Below are 15,182 nucleotides of genomic sequence, written 5' to 3'. Positions count from 1 at the left end.
AGGGACGTGAAGGGAGTATCACTTATTGAAAACGATGATTTCCCTAACGGGGGTCTATTTCATAGGTTCTCTGTTATCGGTCGTAGAGATTCATCTCCTATCTCCCTTTTCAGATCGACGATATACTCTCAATTTACCATTACCTCTACTAATAACTGTTTTAGTACTGGTTTGGCTATCTGCTATATGTGGATGGGTGTCTTTTGGTAAGTATGTTTTTTATTACTTAAGACACCTCAGCTATGGTTTGCACTTTATGCATTTATATAAAGTTCTAAATATATGTATTGTACTTATATTTGCCATGAGTCAGGTTCATGAATTTCCTTCTGCAGACTGTCAGTTTCATATTTGGGAAATATAAACATTTTTTTAAAGAAATTTATTTCTTACCTGGGGTTTAGTCTTTTTTTCAATTGACTACTTCTTGCAAATTGCGGGCGGTATTAGGCCCGCGGGTGCGTCAAATGCTAAACTTTGTGTCATTCTTGGCGCGAAAATATTTTTGGCGCGGAAAAAATACGTCTATGATACAACTTTGTCATTTCCGGTAACATACTTGACGCCGAGACCTTTCACACGGTTGCGTCATTAGTGACGCAAGTGTGTCATTTCCGTGTCATTTTTCATTATTTCAATACCCCATTGATGTTTGCCTCTTGCCTTTTTCTCTATCAGAGGGCTATGCTATTTGTATTTTTTCTTATTCCTGAAACTGTCATATAAGGAGATAGATAATTTTGCTTTATATGTTGTTTTTTCTCTTACATTGTGCAAGATGTCTCAATCTGATCCTGCCTCAGACGGGTTTCTGCTGGAACATTGCTACCTGACATTGGTTCTACCAAAGCTAAGTGCATTTGTTGTAAAATTGTAGAAATTATTTCGTCGAATGTCATTTGTAATAGTTGTCATGATAAACTTTTTTTTTTCTTTTTCAAAAGTTTATTGAAATCAAAGCAGTTACATCAAAATAAGACGCTTAGAATAAATAGCGTTTTGAGACATTACACTTCAGATTTGTAAACAAAATAAAATAGGGGGGGTGGGGACATATAGATAAAATCAAAATATGGCTACAATCAATAGATAACAAATAGAAAGTAAAAGAGTCTCTTAGCATACATTCCGTTTCAACAAACATTGGTTATTACTTTATCAATTTTTGAAATAATAATTAGGGTAGATCTATGTATGTGTATCTCAGTGTGACTGTGAGGGGTATTTTTGTACATATGACTCCCACATAGACGTCATTTGGGCATATAGGTCTGTGTTTTTATTTTTCATATAGGAATATCCCTCTAAGGAGATTGTGCGGTGGCACTCAGCGTGCAACTGAATAAGGGACGGTACGTCCTCAGACTTCCATTTCCTGGCTATCAAAATTTTAAAGCTGTTGCTTAGAATGTATAATAGTTTTTTTGATGGGGTAGGGAGTTTTTTTTGGGACTTTGTTAAAAAGCCACAAGCATGGGTCAGGGGGTATATTTACACCCAGGATTTCATTTGTCTCCTTAGCTATTTCTAACCAGATGAGTGCTAATTTGTTACATTGCCACCAGACATGGGACTTGTGGCATTCCTGGGACCCACATCTCCAGCAGTGTGCCGATTTAAGTCTATATATCTTTTTGCACCTTTCAGGGGTCAGGTACCACCTCTGTAAGATTTTTAAGTTGAGTTCTACAAATTTACTTGAGACTGAGGTTTTTTTAATGTTGGTAAAAATCTGCAAGGCATCCACATGGGACATGTCTATGCCTAGTTCTAGGTTCCATCTGTCAATGTAATATGGAAGTGAGCCCTGCGACTGTTGCGACAGCATTGTATGAATGATTGAGAGTGCATGTCTAGTCGGGGTGGGTTTATTGCAAAGAGATTCAAATGGTGTCATTGATCTTGTTAGGTTATTGGATTGGGGGGGTGAGGTAATATAAGAGTGACATTGTCTGTAGAATAGCCAGTCTTTGAAGACAGAGAAACCTGCAGAAATTAGTTCCTCTATGTTCGGGGAGTAGATTTAATTTCCAAGGTGATGGATTTGCAGGGATCGAGTAGGTGTGCCTATTAATTTAAGGGCTATTGAAAGGCCGGGTCGGAATTCGTAATTATATGTTAATGGTGTGAGGGGTGAAAATTTGGATGAAATGTTGGGGTATTCTGTAAGGATCTTGTCCCAGATTTTAAATGTTTCTGAAATTGCTTGGGAGGAGAATTTTAAAAATTTAGTCCTGTCTTTTGGGGTCCAGCATAACTGCCCTAAATGTTGATTTTGTGTAAGGTCATGTTCTAATTGAACCCAGGTTTTGTCAGCTTGGTTTGAGTGCCAGTCTATAATACGCTGTAAGAAAGTAGCTTGCCTGTATCGACGGAAGTCCGGGACACCCCAGGCCTCCCATCTCCACAGGGAGGAGCATAATTTTTTTACTAATTCTGGCTCTATTGTTAGCCCAGATGAAGTTCAAAATATTCGACTGCAGTGAATCTAGGAAACTTTTGGGGAGAGGAATAGGCAGTGTTTGAAAAAGATAAAGGACTCTTGGAAGAATGTTCATTTTAATAATGTTAATCTTTTCTAGTCAGGAGATATACTTTCTTTTCCAAGAGGAGAGATCTGTGATTATCTGTTTAAGCAAAGGTTTATAATTTTGTGTGAATAGTTGGTCTGGTGTTGGGGTGAGTTGAATTCCCAGATATTTAAGTGAGTTTTGTTGCCAACGAAATGGACATATCTGCTGGATTGAGTGTATTTCAGATTGTGGGATATTAATATTCATGATTTCTGATTTATTTTTTTTAACTAAAAATTTGGAAGCCCTACCAAATTCGTCTAATTGACTGATGATGTAGGGGATAGTGGTTAGAGGGTTTGATATACAAAATAGGATATCATCCGCATACAGCATGACTTTATGGTGCAAGTTTCGAGTTTGTATTCCTGTTATGGACGGGTGATTACAAATCTTTTGTGCAAGGGCTTCTATTGCGCACGCGAATAGTAGTGGGGAGAGGGGGCAGCCCTGTCTAGTGCCGTTCGTAATATTAAAAGGGGCTGAGAGGGACCCATTAATGCGGACTCTAGCAGTTGGGGTGGAGTACATAGCAAATATATGGTCCAGGAATTCTTGTCCAATGTCCATTTTCTGGAGTACCGCTCTCAGGAACTGCCAACCAATGCGGTCAAAAGCTTTTTCCGCGTCAGTCGACAGAACCAGGAGCGGAATGTTTTTATTAGTGGCGTATTCTATAAGCTGAGTGATCCTGACCGTATTGTCTTTCGCTTCCCTTTTGGGGACAAATCCAACCTGATCATTTCCAATCAGCTGTGGCAGAACAGTATTTAATCGTGTTGCAAGCATTTTGGCGTAGATCTTGAGATCTGTATTTAAAAGAGAGATTGGTCTGTAATTTTCTACGAGTTCAGGGCTTTTACCGGGTTTAGGTATGATAGAGATATATGCTTCTAACGTCTGTGTGGAAAATGGGCTGTTAGGTGTGATAGAATTGAAAAGGGTAAGTAAGTGTGGGGCTAATAGGTCAATATACTTTTTGTAGTAATAATTTGTATAGCCGTCCGGGCCTGGGGCCTTTCCAGTAGGAAGGTCTTTTATAGTATTTCTAACTTCGAGTAGGGTGAAGGGATTTTTAAGAAATGCTTGCTGGTCTTCTGTTATTACTGGGAAGTTTATGTCAGAGAGAAACTGGTTTATATGGTGTAGGGGGTCTTGTGATTTGCTTGGATGGGAGTTCTTTGATGTAGTGGATAGGTTATACAATCGTTCATAGTAAGTACGAAAGGATTCAGCAATAGCTGCTGTATCGTAGTATGTTTCTCCAACATAGGTGTGTCCGGTCCACGGCGTCATCCTTACTTGTGGGATATTCTCCTCCCCAACAGGAAATGGCAAAGAGCCCAGCAAAGCTGGTCACATGATCCCTCCTAGGCTCCGCCTACCCCAGTCATTCTCTTTGCCGTTGTACAGGCAACATCTCCACGGAGATGGCTTAGAGTTTTTTAGTGTTTAACTGTAGTTTTTATTATTCAATCAAGAGTTTGTTATTTTAAAATAGTGCTGGTATGTACTATTTACTCTGAAACAGAAAAGAGATGAAGATTTCTGTTTGTAAGAGGAAAATGATTTTAGCAACCGTTACTAAAATCGATGGCTGTTCCACACAGGACTGTTGAGAGGAATTAACTTCAGTTGGGGGAACAGTGAGCAGAATTTTGCTGCTTGAGGTATGACACATTCTAACAAGACGATGTAATGCTGGAAGCTGTCATTTTCCCTATGGGATCCGGTAAGCCATTTTTATTACAGACAGTAAATAAGGGCTTCACAAGGGCTTTTTAAGACTGTAGACATTTTCTGGGCTAAATCGATTCATATATAAACATATTTAGCCTTGAGGAATCATTTTAATCTGGGTATTTTGTAAAATAATATCGGCAGGCACTGTTTTGGACACCTTATTCTCTAGGGGCTTTCCCTAATCATAGGCAGAGTCTCATTTTCGCGCCTGTATTGCGCACTTGTTTTTGAGAAGCATGACATGCAGTCGCATGTGTGAGGAGCTCTGATACATAGAAAAGACTTCTGAAGGCGTAATTTGGTATCGTATTCCCCTTTGGGCTTGGTTGGGTCTCAGCAAAGCAGATACCAGGGACTGTAAAGGGGTTAAAGATAAAAACGGCTCCGGTTCCGTTATTTTAAGGGTTAAAGCTTCCAAATTTGGTGTGCAATACTTTTAAGGCTTTAAGACACTGTGGTGAAATTTTGGTGAATTTTGAACAATTCCTTCATACTTTTTCGCAATTGCAGTAATAAAGTGTGTTCAGTTTAAAATTTAAAGTGACAGTAACGGTTTTATTTTAAAACGTTTTTTGTACTTTGTTATCAAGTTTATGCCTGTTTAACATGTCTGAACTGCCAGATAGACTGTGTTCTGAATGTGGGGAAGCCAAGGTTCCTTCTCATTTAAATAGATGTGATTTAATGACACAAAATTTAGAGAAAATGATGCCCAAGATGATTCCTCAAGTGAGGGGAGTAAGCATGGTACTGCATCATCCCCTCCTTCGTCTACACCAGTCTTGCCCACTCAGGAGGCCCCTAGTACATCTAGCGCGCCAATACTCCTTACTATGCAACAATTAACGGCTGTAATGGATAATTCTATCAAAAACATTTAAGCCAAAATGCCCACTTATCAGCGTAAGCGCGACTGCTCTGTTTTAGATAATACTGAAGAGCATGAGGACGCTGATGATATTGTTTCTGAAGGGCCCCTACACCAGTCTGAGGGGGCCAGGGAGGTTTTGTCTGAGGGAGAAATTTCAGATTCAGGGAAAATTTCTCAACAAGCTGAACCTGATGTGATTACATTTAAATTTAAGTTGGAACATCTCCGCGCTCTGCTTAAGGAGGTGTTATCCACTCTGGATGATTGTGAGAATTTGATCATCCCAGAGAAACTATGTAAAATGGACAAGTTCCTAGAGGTCCCGGGGCCCCCAGAAGCTTTTCCTATACCCAAGCGGGTGGCGGACATTGTAAATAAAGAATGGGAAAGGCCCGGTATACCTTTCGTCCCTCCCCCCATATTTAAAAAATTGTTTCCTATGGTCGACCCCAGAAAGGACTTATGGCAGACAGTCCCCAAGGTCGAGGGGGCGGTTTCTACTTTAAACAAACGCACCACTATACCCATAGAAGATAGTTGTGCTTTCAAAGATCCTATGGATAAAAAATTAGAAGGTTTGCTTAAAAAGATGTTTGTTCAGCAAGGTTACCTTCTACAACCAATTTCATGCATTGTCCCTGTCACTACAGCCGCGTGTTTCTGGTTCGATGAGCTAGAAAAGGCGATCACTAGTGATTCTCCCCCTTATGAGGAGATTATGGACAGAATCCGTGCTCTCAAATTGGCTAATTCTTTCACCCTAGACGCCACTTTGCAATTGGCTAGGTTAGCGGCGAAAAATTCTGGGTTTGCTATTGTGGCGCGCAGAGCGCTTTGGTTGAAATCTTGGTCAGCGGATGCGTCTTCCAAGAACAAATTGCTTAACATTCCTTTCAAGGGGAAAACGCTGTTTGGCCCTGACTTGAAAGAGATTATCTCTGATATCACTGGGGGTAAGGGCCACGCCCTTCCTCAGGATAGGTCTTTCAAGGCCAAAAATAAACCTAATTTTCGTCCCTTTCGTAGAAACGGACCAGCCCCAAGTGCTACGTCCTCTAAGCAAGAGGGTAATACTTCTCAAGCCAAGCCAGCCTGGAGACCAATGCAAGGCTGGAACAAGGGAAAGCAGGCCAAGAAACCTGCCACTGCTACCAAGACAGCATGAAATGTTGGCCCCCGATCCGGGACCGGATCTGGTGGGGGGCAGACTCTCTCTCTTCGCTCAGGCTTGGGCAAGAGATGTTCTGGATCCTTGGGCACTAGAAATAGTCTCCCAAGGTTATCTTCTGGAATTCAAGGGGCTTCCCCCAAGGGGGAGGTTCCATAGGTCTCAATTGTCTTCAGACCACATAAAAAAACAGGCATTCTTACATTGTGTAGAAGACCTGTTAAAAATGGGAGTGATTCATCCTGTTCCATTAGGAGAACAAGGGATGGGGTTCTACTCCAATCTGTTCGTAGTTCCCAAAAAAGAGGGAACGTTCAGACCAATCTTAGATCTCAAGATCCTAAACAAGTTTCTCAAGGTTCCATCGTTCAAAATGGAAACCATTCGAACAATTCTTCCTTCCATCCAGGAAGGTCAATTCATGACCACGGTGGATTTAAAGGATGCGTATCTACATATTCCTATCCACAAGGAACATCATCGGTTCCTAAGGTTCGCATTCCTGGACAAGCATTACCAGTTTGTGGCACTTCCTTTCGGATTAGCCACTGCTCCAAGGATCTTCACAAAGGTACTAGGGTCCCTTCTAGCGGTGCTAAGACCAAGGGGCATTGCAGTAGTACCTTACTTGGACGACATTCTGATTCAAGCGTCGTCCCTTCCTCAAGCAAAGGCTCACACGGACGTAGTCCTGGCCTTTCTCAGATCTCACGGATGGAAAGTGAACGTAGAAAAGAGTTCTCTATCTCCGTCAACAAGGGTTCCCTTCTTGGGAACAATAATAGACTCCTTAGAAATGAGGATTTTTCTGACAGAGGCCAGAAAAACAAAACTTCTAAACTCTTGTCAAATACTTCATTCCGTTCCTCTTCCTTCCATAGCGCAGTGCATGGAAGTAATAGGTTTGATGGTAGCGGCAATGGACATAGTTCCTTTTGCGCGCATTCATCTAAGACCATTACAACTGTGCATGCTCAGTCAGTGGAATGGGGACTATACAGACTTGTCTCCGACGATACAAGTAAATCAGAGGACCAGAGATTCACTCCGTTGGTGGCTGTCCCTGGACAACCTGTCACAAGGGATGACCTTCCGCAGACCAGAGTGGGTCATTGTCACGACCGACGCCAGTCTGATGGGCTGGGGCGCGGTCTGGGGACCCCTGAAAGCTCAGGGTCTTTGGTCTCGGGAAGAATCTCTTCTACCGATAAATATTCTGGAACTGAGAGCGATATTCAATGCTCTCAAGGCTTGGCCTCAGCTTGCAAAGGCCAAGTTCATACGGTTTCAATCAGACAACATGACGACTGTTGCGTACATCAACCATCAGGGGGGAACAAGGAGTTCCCTGGCGATGGAAGAAGTGACCAAAATCATTCAATGGGCGGAGACTCACTCCTGCCACTTGTCTGCAATCCACATCCCAGGAGTGGAAAATTGGGAAGCGGATTTTCTGAGTCGTCAGACATTACATCCGGGGGAGTGGGAACTCCATCCGGAAATCTTTGCCCAAATTACTCAACTGTGGGGCATTCCAGACATGGATCTGATGGCCTCTCGTCAGAACTTCAAGGTTCCTTGCTACGGGTCCAGATCCAGGGATCCCAAGGCGACTCTAGTAGATGCACTAGTAGCACCTTGGACCTTCAAACTAGCTTATGTATTCCCGCCATTTCCTCTCATCCCCAGGCTGGTAGCCAGGATCAATCAGGAGAGGGCATCGGTGATCTTGATAGCTCCTGCGTGGCCACGCAGGACTTGGTATGCAGATCTGGTGAATATGTCATCGGCTCCACCATGGAAGCTACCTTTGAGACGAGACCTTCTTGTTCAAGGTCCGTTCGAACATCCGAATCTGGTCTCACTCCAACTGACTGCTTGGAGATTGAACGCTTGATCTTATCAAAACGAGGGTTCTCAGATTCTGTTATTGATACTCTTGTTCAGGCCAGAAAGCCTGTAACTAGAAAAATTTACCACAAAATATGGAAAAAATATATCTGTTGGTGTGAATCTAAAGGATTCCCTTGGGACAAGGTAAAAATTCCTAAGATTCTATCCTTTCTTCAAGAAGGATTGGAGAAAGGATTATCTGCAAGTTCCTTGAAGGGACAGATTTCTGCCTTGTCTGTGTTACTTCACAAAAAGCTGGCAGCTGTGCCAGATGTTCAAGCCTTTGTTCAGGCTCTGGTTAGAATCAAGCCTGTTTACAAACCTTTGACTCCTCCTTGGAGTCTCAACTTAGTTCTTTCAGTTCTTCAGGGGGTTCCGTTTGAACCCTTACATTCCGTTGATATTAAGTTATTATCTCTGAAAGTTTTGTTTTTGGTTGCAATTTCTTCTGCTAGAAGAGTTTCAGAATTATCTGCTCTGCAGTGTTCTCCTCCTTATCTGGTGTTCCATGCAGATAAGGTGGTTTTACGTACTAAACCTGGTTTTCTTCCGAAAGTTGTTTCTAACAAAAACATTAACCAGGAGATAGTCGTGCCTTCTTTGTGTCCGAATCCAGTTTCAAAGAAGGAACGTTTGTTGCACAATTTGGATGTTGTTCGCGCTCTAAAATTCTATTTAGATGCTACAAAGGATTTTAGACAAACATCTTCCTTGTTTGTTGTTTGTTCTGGTAAAAGGAGAGGTCAAAAAGCAACTTCTACCTCTCTCTCTTTTTGGATTAAAAGCATCATCAGATTGGCTTATGAGACTGCCGGACGGCAGCCTCCTGAAAGAATCACAGCTCATTCCACTAGGGCTGTGGCTTCCACATGGGCCTTCAAGAACGAGGCTTCTGTTGATCATATATGTAGGGCAGCGACTTGGTCTTCACTGCACACTTTTACCAAATTTTACAAGTTTGATACTTTTGCTTCTTCTGAGGCTATTTTTGGGAGAAAGGTTTTGCAAGCCGTGGTGCCTTCCATTTAGGTGACCTGATTTGCTCCCTCCCTTCATCCGTGTCCTAAAGCTTTGGTATTGGTTCCCACAAGTAAGGATGACGCCGTGGACCGGACACACCTATGTTGGAGAAAACAGAATTTATGTTTACCTGATAAATTACTTTCTCCAACGGTGTGTCCGGTCCACGGCCCGCCCTGGTTTTTAATCAGGTCTGATAATTTATTTTCTTTAACTACAGTCACCACGGTATCATATGGTTTCATCCTATGCAAATATTCCTCCTTTACGTCGGTCGAATGACTGGGGTAGGCGGAGCCTAGGAGGGATCATGTGACCAGCTTTGCTGGGCTCTTTGCCATTTCCTGTTGGGGAGGAGAATATCCCACAAGTAAGGATGACGCCGTGGACCGGACACACCGTTGGAGAAAGTAATTTATCAGGTAAACATAAATTCTGTTTTTATTTGTGGATTTTATCGAAAGGATATAGTTACGGTTGGTGTTACATTTCAGTCTTCGGGCAAAGAGCCTACTACACTTATTATCTCCTTCATAGTAGGATTGTTTAAGTTTCAAAGCTAGACTTTGACATTTTTTTTATCTATAAGATGGGCTGTTGTCAGTTTTATGGCTTTTAGCTCCGTCAGTAGCAGTGCATCTGTAGGTTTTTTTTAAGTTGGGTTTCCAGATCATTTAATTTATTTAAGGAGTCATGTAGTAATTGTCTCTGTTGTTTTCTGTAGTGAGATGAGATGCTGATAAGTTCTCCCCTTATTGTTCCTTTATGTGCTTCCCAAATGTTCTGAAATGAGGGGATCGAGCCTACGTTAATGTCAAAGTACTCTTTGATAGTGTTTTGTATCTTTTCGCTGTATTGTGGTAAGTCTAGGAGTTCGTCGTTAAGTTTCCAGAGGTAAGCTGATATGGATGTTGAGGGCCAAGCCATTGTGCATAGCACCATGGAATGGTCTGACCAAGATAAGGGGGTAATGGTTGAGTGCGTGGAGATTGATAGGGTATTAACGTCTGTTAATATATAGTCTATGCGTGAATAACGCGAGTGTGGGTGGGAAAAGAAGGTGAAGTCATTTGTATCAGGGTGATGAACTCTCCATATATCATGAATAGCTAATTCTCGAAAGCGTTGCTTTATAAAGGAGATGGTCTTATGTGACATGGATGAAGTGTGGTTTGAGTTGTCCCTATGGGGGTCTAGTGTGATATTAAGATCATTGCCTATAATTAGTGTGCCTTTAACAACTTCCAAAATTTTCCTGGGTAAAGAGGATATAAAGTTATCTTGGCCTGTGTTTGGGGCATACGCACTTACTAGTGTGGTAACTGTGTTATATAATTTCCCAACTAGGATTAGATATCTGCCTTCAGTATCTTTGTAGGAATCGAACAGTTGAAAAGGTATTCCCTTCTTAATCAAAATTCCTACTCCATTAGTTTTAAATTTATTAGAGGAATAGTATGAGGGACCAAACTTGTAGAAGAAGGTTTTTGGTTCTTGACCTTTTAAGAAATGTGATTCCTGTAAGAATATTAAATCACCTTTTTTACTTTTAATATCTCTAATTGCTATATTTCGTTTGTGTGGATTGTTTAGGCCCTTGGTGTTGATTGTTATGAAGGACAATTCCCTGTTAATATGAGTGGTTTTATTCATGCTGTCTAATGTCTGAGAGGGAGTGTATGTTTAAGGAAAGAAGGTAGTGGCACCTCATGCCTATGTGTTGTATGTGAGACATCTTATAACACTGAGACACAGAACTTATACAGTATTCATCTGAAAATATAGAATGCATTAACTCAACAATATAAATCGTTCTATTAATAAAGTAACCATAAGAATAATTAACTGGGATTGGGGGATGGTAGAAAACCATAGGAAAGATTGAAATTACAGTCATTTCAATCAGAGGTCCTACAACAGTTAGGACATATATGGTATGTTATAAAGTAACAGTGTAAACAATGTGTATAGAAAGTTTATAAGTATAACCTTTTCAGTTTAGTTAAACAGACCTTATCAAGGTCAACATAAAGATAAAAAGTACACACAAACTTCATTTCTGCTCGTTGTAACGACTAAGGTCCTGGATAAACAGTAAACCTTGCCCTAGAAATGCTTAGGAGGAAGAACAAGTTATGCATATCAAATGGAAAAATATTATCAACATATCAAACGTTTCATTATAATGGTTGGATCTCACCAAATATGAGAAGTTCATATTGTCCTTAGCCTGAATCAGTCTCTAGAGGAGGAAGGAGAAGTGTTCAATCTGTCCTTTCTCTTTTTATGTGACTGGACTTTGCTCCATGTTGTTTTTTGTAGATTGGACAGGTGAGTTTGGAAACTTGTAGCCTGGGGGCTTTCCTGGGATGATGATGGGGGGCCGGGTGGTTTCAGATGGATTCCCAAGCCTTTGGAAAGTTTGTCCAAATCTTGTATCCCTTTGTAGATAAGAGTTTGTCCATCGTGAGGTACAATGAGGCTGAAAGGGAATCCCCAGCGGTACTTAATATGTTTGTCCTGAAGCACTGATGTGATGAACCGGGCTTCTCTGCGTTTTTGAATGGTGCTTTGGCATAAATCCGGGAATATTTGTAAGTCATGATCCAAATATGATATCACGTGAGATGATCTTGCCTTCTGCCAGATGGTTTCTCTATCAGTAAATCTGAGGAACTTTAGGATAGTGTCTCTGGGGGGGGCGTTTGGTGGTGGTGGGGGCCGGAGAGATCTATGAGCCCTTTCAATTTCCATTGGTGGAGCTTGCTGATTGCCAATTAATTGCTGGAAAAGGCCTTGTAAGTAAGCCATCATGTCGGCTGGTTTAATGGACTCCGGTATTCCTCTTATATGTAAATTGCTCCTTCTTCCCCTATTCTCTAAGTCTTCAATTTTTTCTTCCAGAAGTTCCAATTTTGACTCGTGTGTGTGCTGGTTTGATTATGTAAGAATCCAACCGCCTCGGTTGTAGTATCTTGTATGTCTTCTAACTCCACTATTCTCTCTCCCATTTCAGACATGTCTCTGCGCAATGTAGATAGTTCTTTAGTGATTAAAGATTTAAGTGACTCAAAATCATCTTTAGATGGGAGTTTTGCGATATCTTGTTTAAGTTGAATTAAATAGTCTGGAGATGGTATAGTGTCAGGTGCGGTACCTTGTTCTGGAGTGTTAGGTTCTTGCGAGTCTGAGTTAGGTGCTTGAAAAAAGGAGCTAACCAGGGAATTATTGATAGGCTGGTTTTTGGCGCTTTTGTCACCTTTAGTTTTACTTTTAGACGCCATGTTTTTGTTAAAGTTCATTAAGTGCTATGTTCAGGGCGTATATTTATAGATATAAAGTTGGGTCCGGGCTTCCTCACATAAATTGTTTATTTGGATGTCATTACTGTCTCTTTTAAATGGGTTTATTCAGGTTTACTGCATTATGTTATGTGCATAGATAGGTTGTGCAGTCCGTATTGGAGTAGCGTTTCTATTATCTTTTAAAGCACCTCTCATCTATAGGTTGAGGTCTCTATAAGCATTGTGGTGTGAGAGAGGGTTTCACAGATGCGTACCTTTTGCAGCAGCATTAGAGATCCGGCTAGTAAGTTCTTGTTATGCTGTGTTAAGATGGCTCGTTTGTCAGGCAATAATTTATCCTGCATATACTGAAAATCCAATATGGCGGTGGTGCGCACCTCACCTCTCGTGTCTCTCGGAGTTGCGAGCTGCGTTGAGCTCGGTTAGCCAAAGGAGGACTCACATCTAGGTCTCTTAGGGTTTATCCGTGATTTGTGAGAGTTTGGTGGCAATTAACACTGTTTTACTGCTAAACGGTCCTACTGCTGTAACGGAGCTGTGCTACTGTGCGGCCATCCGCTTTCCTGGCCAAGCTCCGCCTCCGTCATGATAAACTTTTACATGCAGATAGTGTATCCATCAGTAATAGTACATTGCCAGTTGCAGTTCCTTCAACTTCTAATGTGCATGATATACCTGTAAATTTTAAAGAATTTGTTTCTGATTCTATTCTGAAGGCTTTGTCTGCATTTCCACCTTCTAATAAACGTAAAAGGTCTTTTAAAACTACTCATTTAGTTGATGAAATTTCAAATGACCAACAACATAATAATTTATCCTCTTCTGATGAGGATCTATCTGATACAGAAGATCCTTCCTCAGACATTGACACTGACAAATCTACTTATTTATTTAAAATAGAGTATATGCGTTCTTTATTAAAAGAAGTGTTAATTACTTTGGATATTGAGGTAACCAGTCCTATTGACGTTCAGTCTAATAAACGTTTAAATGCTGTTTTTAAACCTCCTGTGGTTTCTCCGGGGTTTTTTCCTATTCCTGAGGCTATTTCTGATATGATTTCTAAGGAATGGAATAAGCCAGGCACTTTTATTCCTTCTTCAAGGTTTAAAAAATTGTATCCTTTACCAGCAAAATCCATAGAGTTTTGGGAAAAAATCCCCAAAGTTGATGGGGCTATTTCTACTCTTGCTAAACGTACCACTATTCCTATGGAAGATAGTACTTCCTTTAAGGATCCTTTAGATAGGAAGCTTGAATCTTTTCTAAGAAAGGCCTATTTATATTCAGGTCATCTTCTCAGACCTGCAATTTCTTTGGCTGATGTTGCGGCTGCATCAACTGTTTGGTTGGAGAATTTAGCGCAACAGGAATTGGATTCTGACTTATCTAGCATTATTCGCTTACTGCAATATGCTAATAATTTTATTTGTGATGCCATTTGTGATATCAAAATTGATGTTAGATCCATGTCTTTAGCTATATTAGCTAGAAGAGCTTTGTAGCTTAAATCTTGGAATGCTGATATGACCTCTAAATCTAGATTACTATCTCTTTCTTTTCAAGATAATAATTTATTTGGTTCTCAGTTAGATTCTATTATTTCAACTGTCACTGGGGGAAAGGGAGTTTTTCTGCCTCAGGATAAAAAACCTAAGGGTAAATCTAAGGCTTCTAACCGTTTTCGTTCCTTTCGTCAGGATAAGGAACAAAAACCCAATCCTCCCCCCAAGGAATCTGCTTCCAATTGGAAGCCTTCCTCAAATTGGAATAAATCCAAGCCATTTAGGAAACCAAAGTCAGCCCCTAAGTCTGCATGAAGGTGCGGCCCTCATTCCAGCTCAGCTGGTAGGGGGCAGATTAAGGTTTTTCAAGGATATTTGGATAAAATCTGTCCAAAATCAATGGATTCAGAGCATTGCCTCTCAAGGGTATCGAATAGGATTCAGAGTAAGACCTCCTGTGAGAAGATTTTTTCTCTCACATATCCCAGCAAATCCAGTAAAAGCTCAGGCTTTCCTGAAGTGTGTTTTTCAGACCTGGAGTCTTCAGGGGTAATCATGCCAGTTCCTCTTCAGGAACAAGGTTTGGGTTTTATTCAAATCTATTCATTGTCCCAAAGAAGGAAAATTTATTCAGACCAGTTCTGGATCTGAAAATGTTGAATCGTTATGTAAGAGTACCAACTTTCAAGATGGTGACTATAAGGACTATTATGCCATTTGTTCAGCAAGGACATTTTATGTCCACAATAGACTTGCAGGATGCATAACTTCATATTCCGATTCATCCAGAACATTATCAGTTTCTGAGATTCTCTTTTCTAAACCAGCATTACCAATTTGTTGCTCTTCCATTTGGCCTAACAACAGCTCCAAGAATATTTTCAAAGGTTCTGGGTGCCCTACTCTCTGTAATCAGAGAACAGGGTATTGCGGTGTTACCTTATTTGGACGATATCTTGGTACTAGCTCAGTCTTTACGTACTGCAGAATCTCACACAAATCAACTAGTGTTGTTTCTTCTGAAAAATGGTTGGAGGATCAATTTACCAAAAAGTTTCTTGACTCCTCAGACAAGGGTCACCTTTTTAGGCTTCCAGATAGATT

Source organism: Bombina bombina, chromosome 6, assembly GCF_027579735.1.
Source record: "Bombina bombina isolate aBomBom1 chromosome 6, aBomBom1.pri, whole genome shotgun sequence".
NCBI lineage: Eukaryota > Metazoa > Chordata > Amphibia > Anura > Bombinatoridae > Bombina > Bombina bombina.
Note: the sequence above shows the minus strand (reverse complement) of the source record.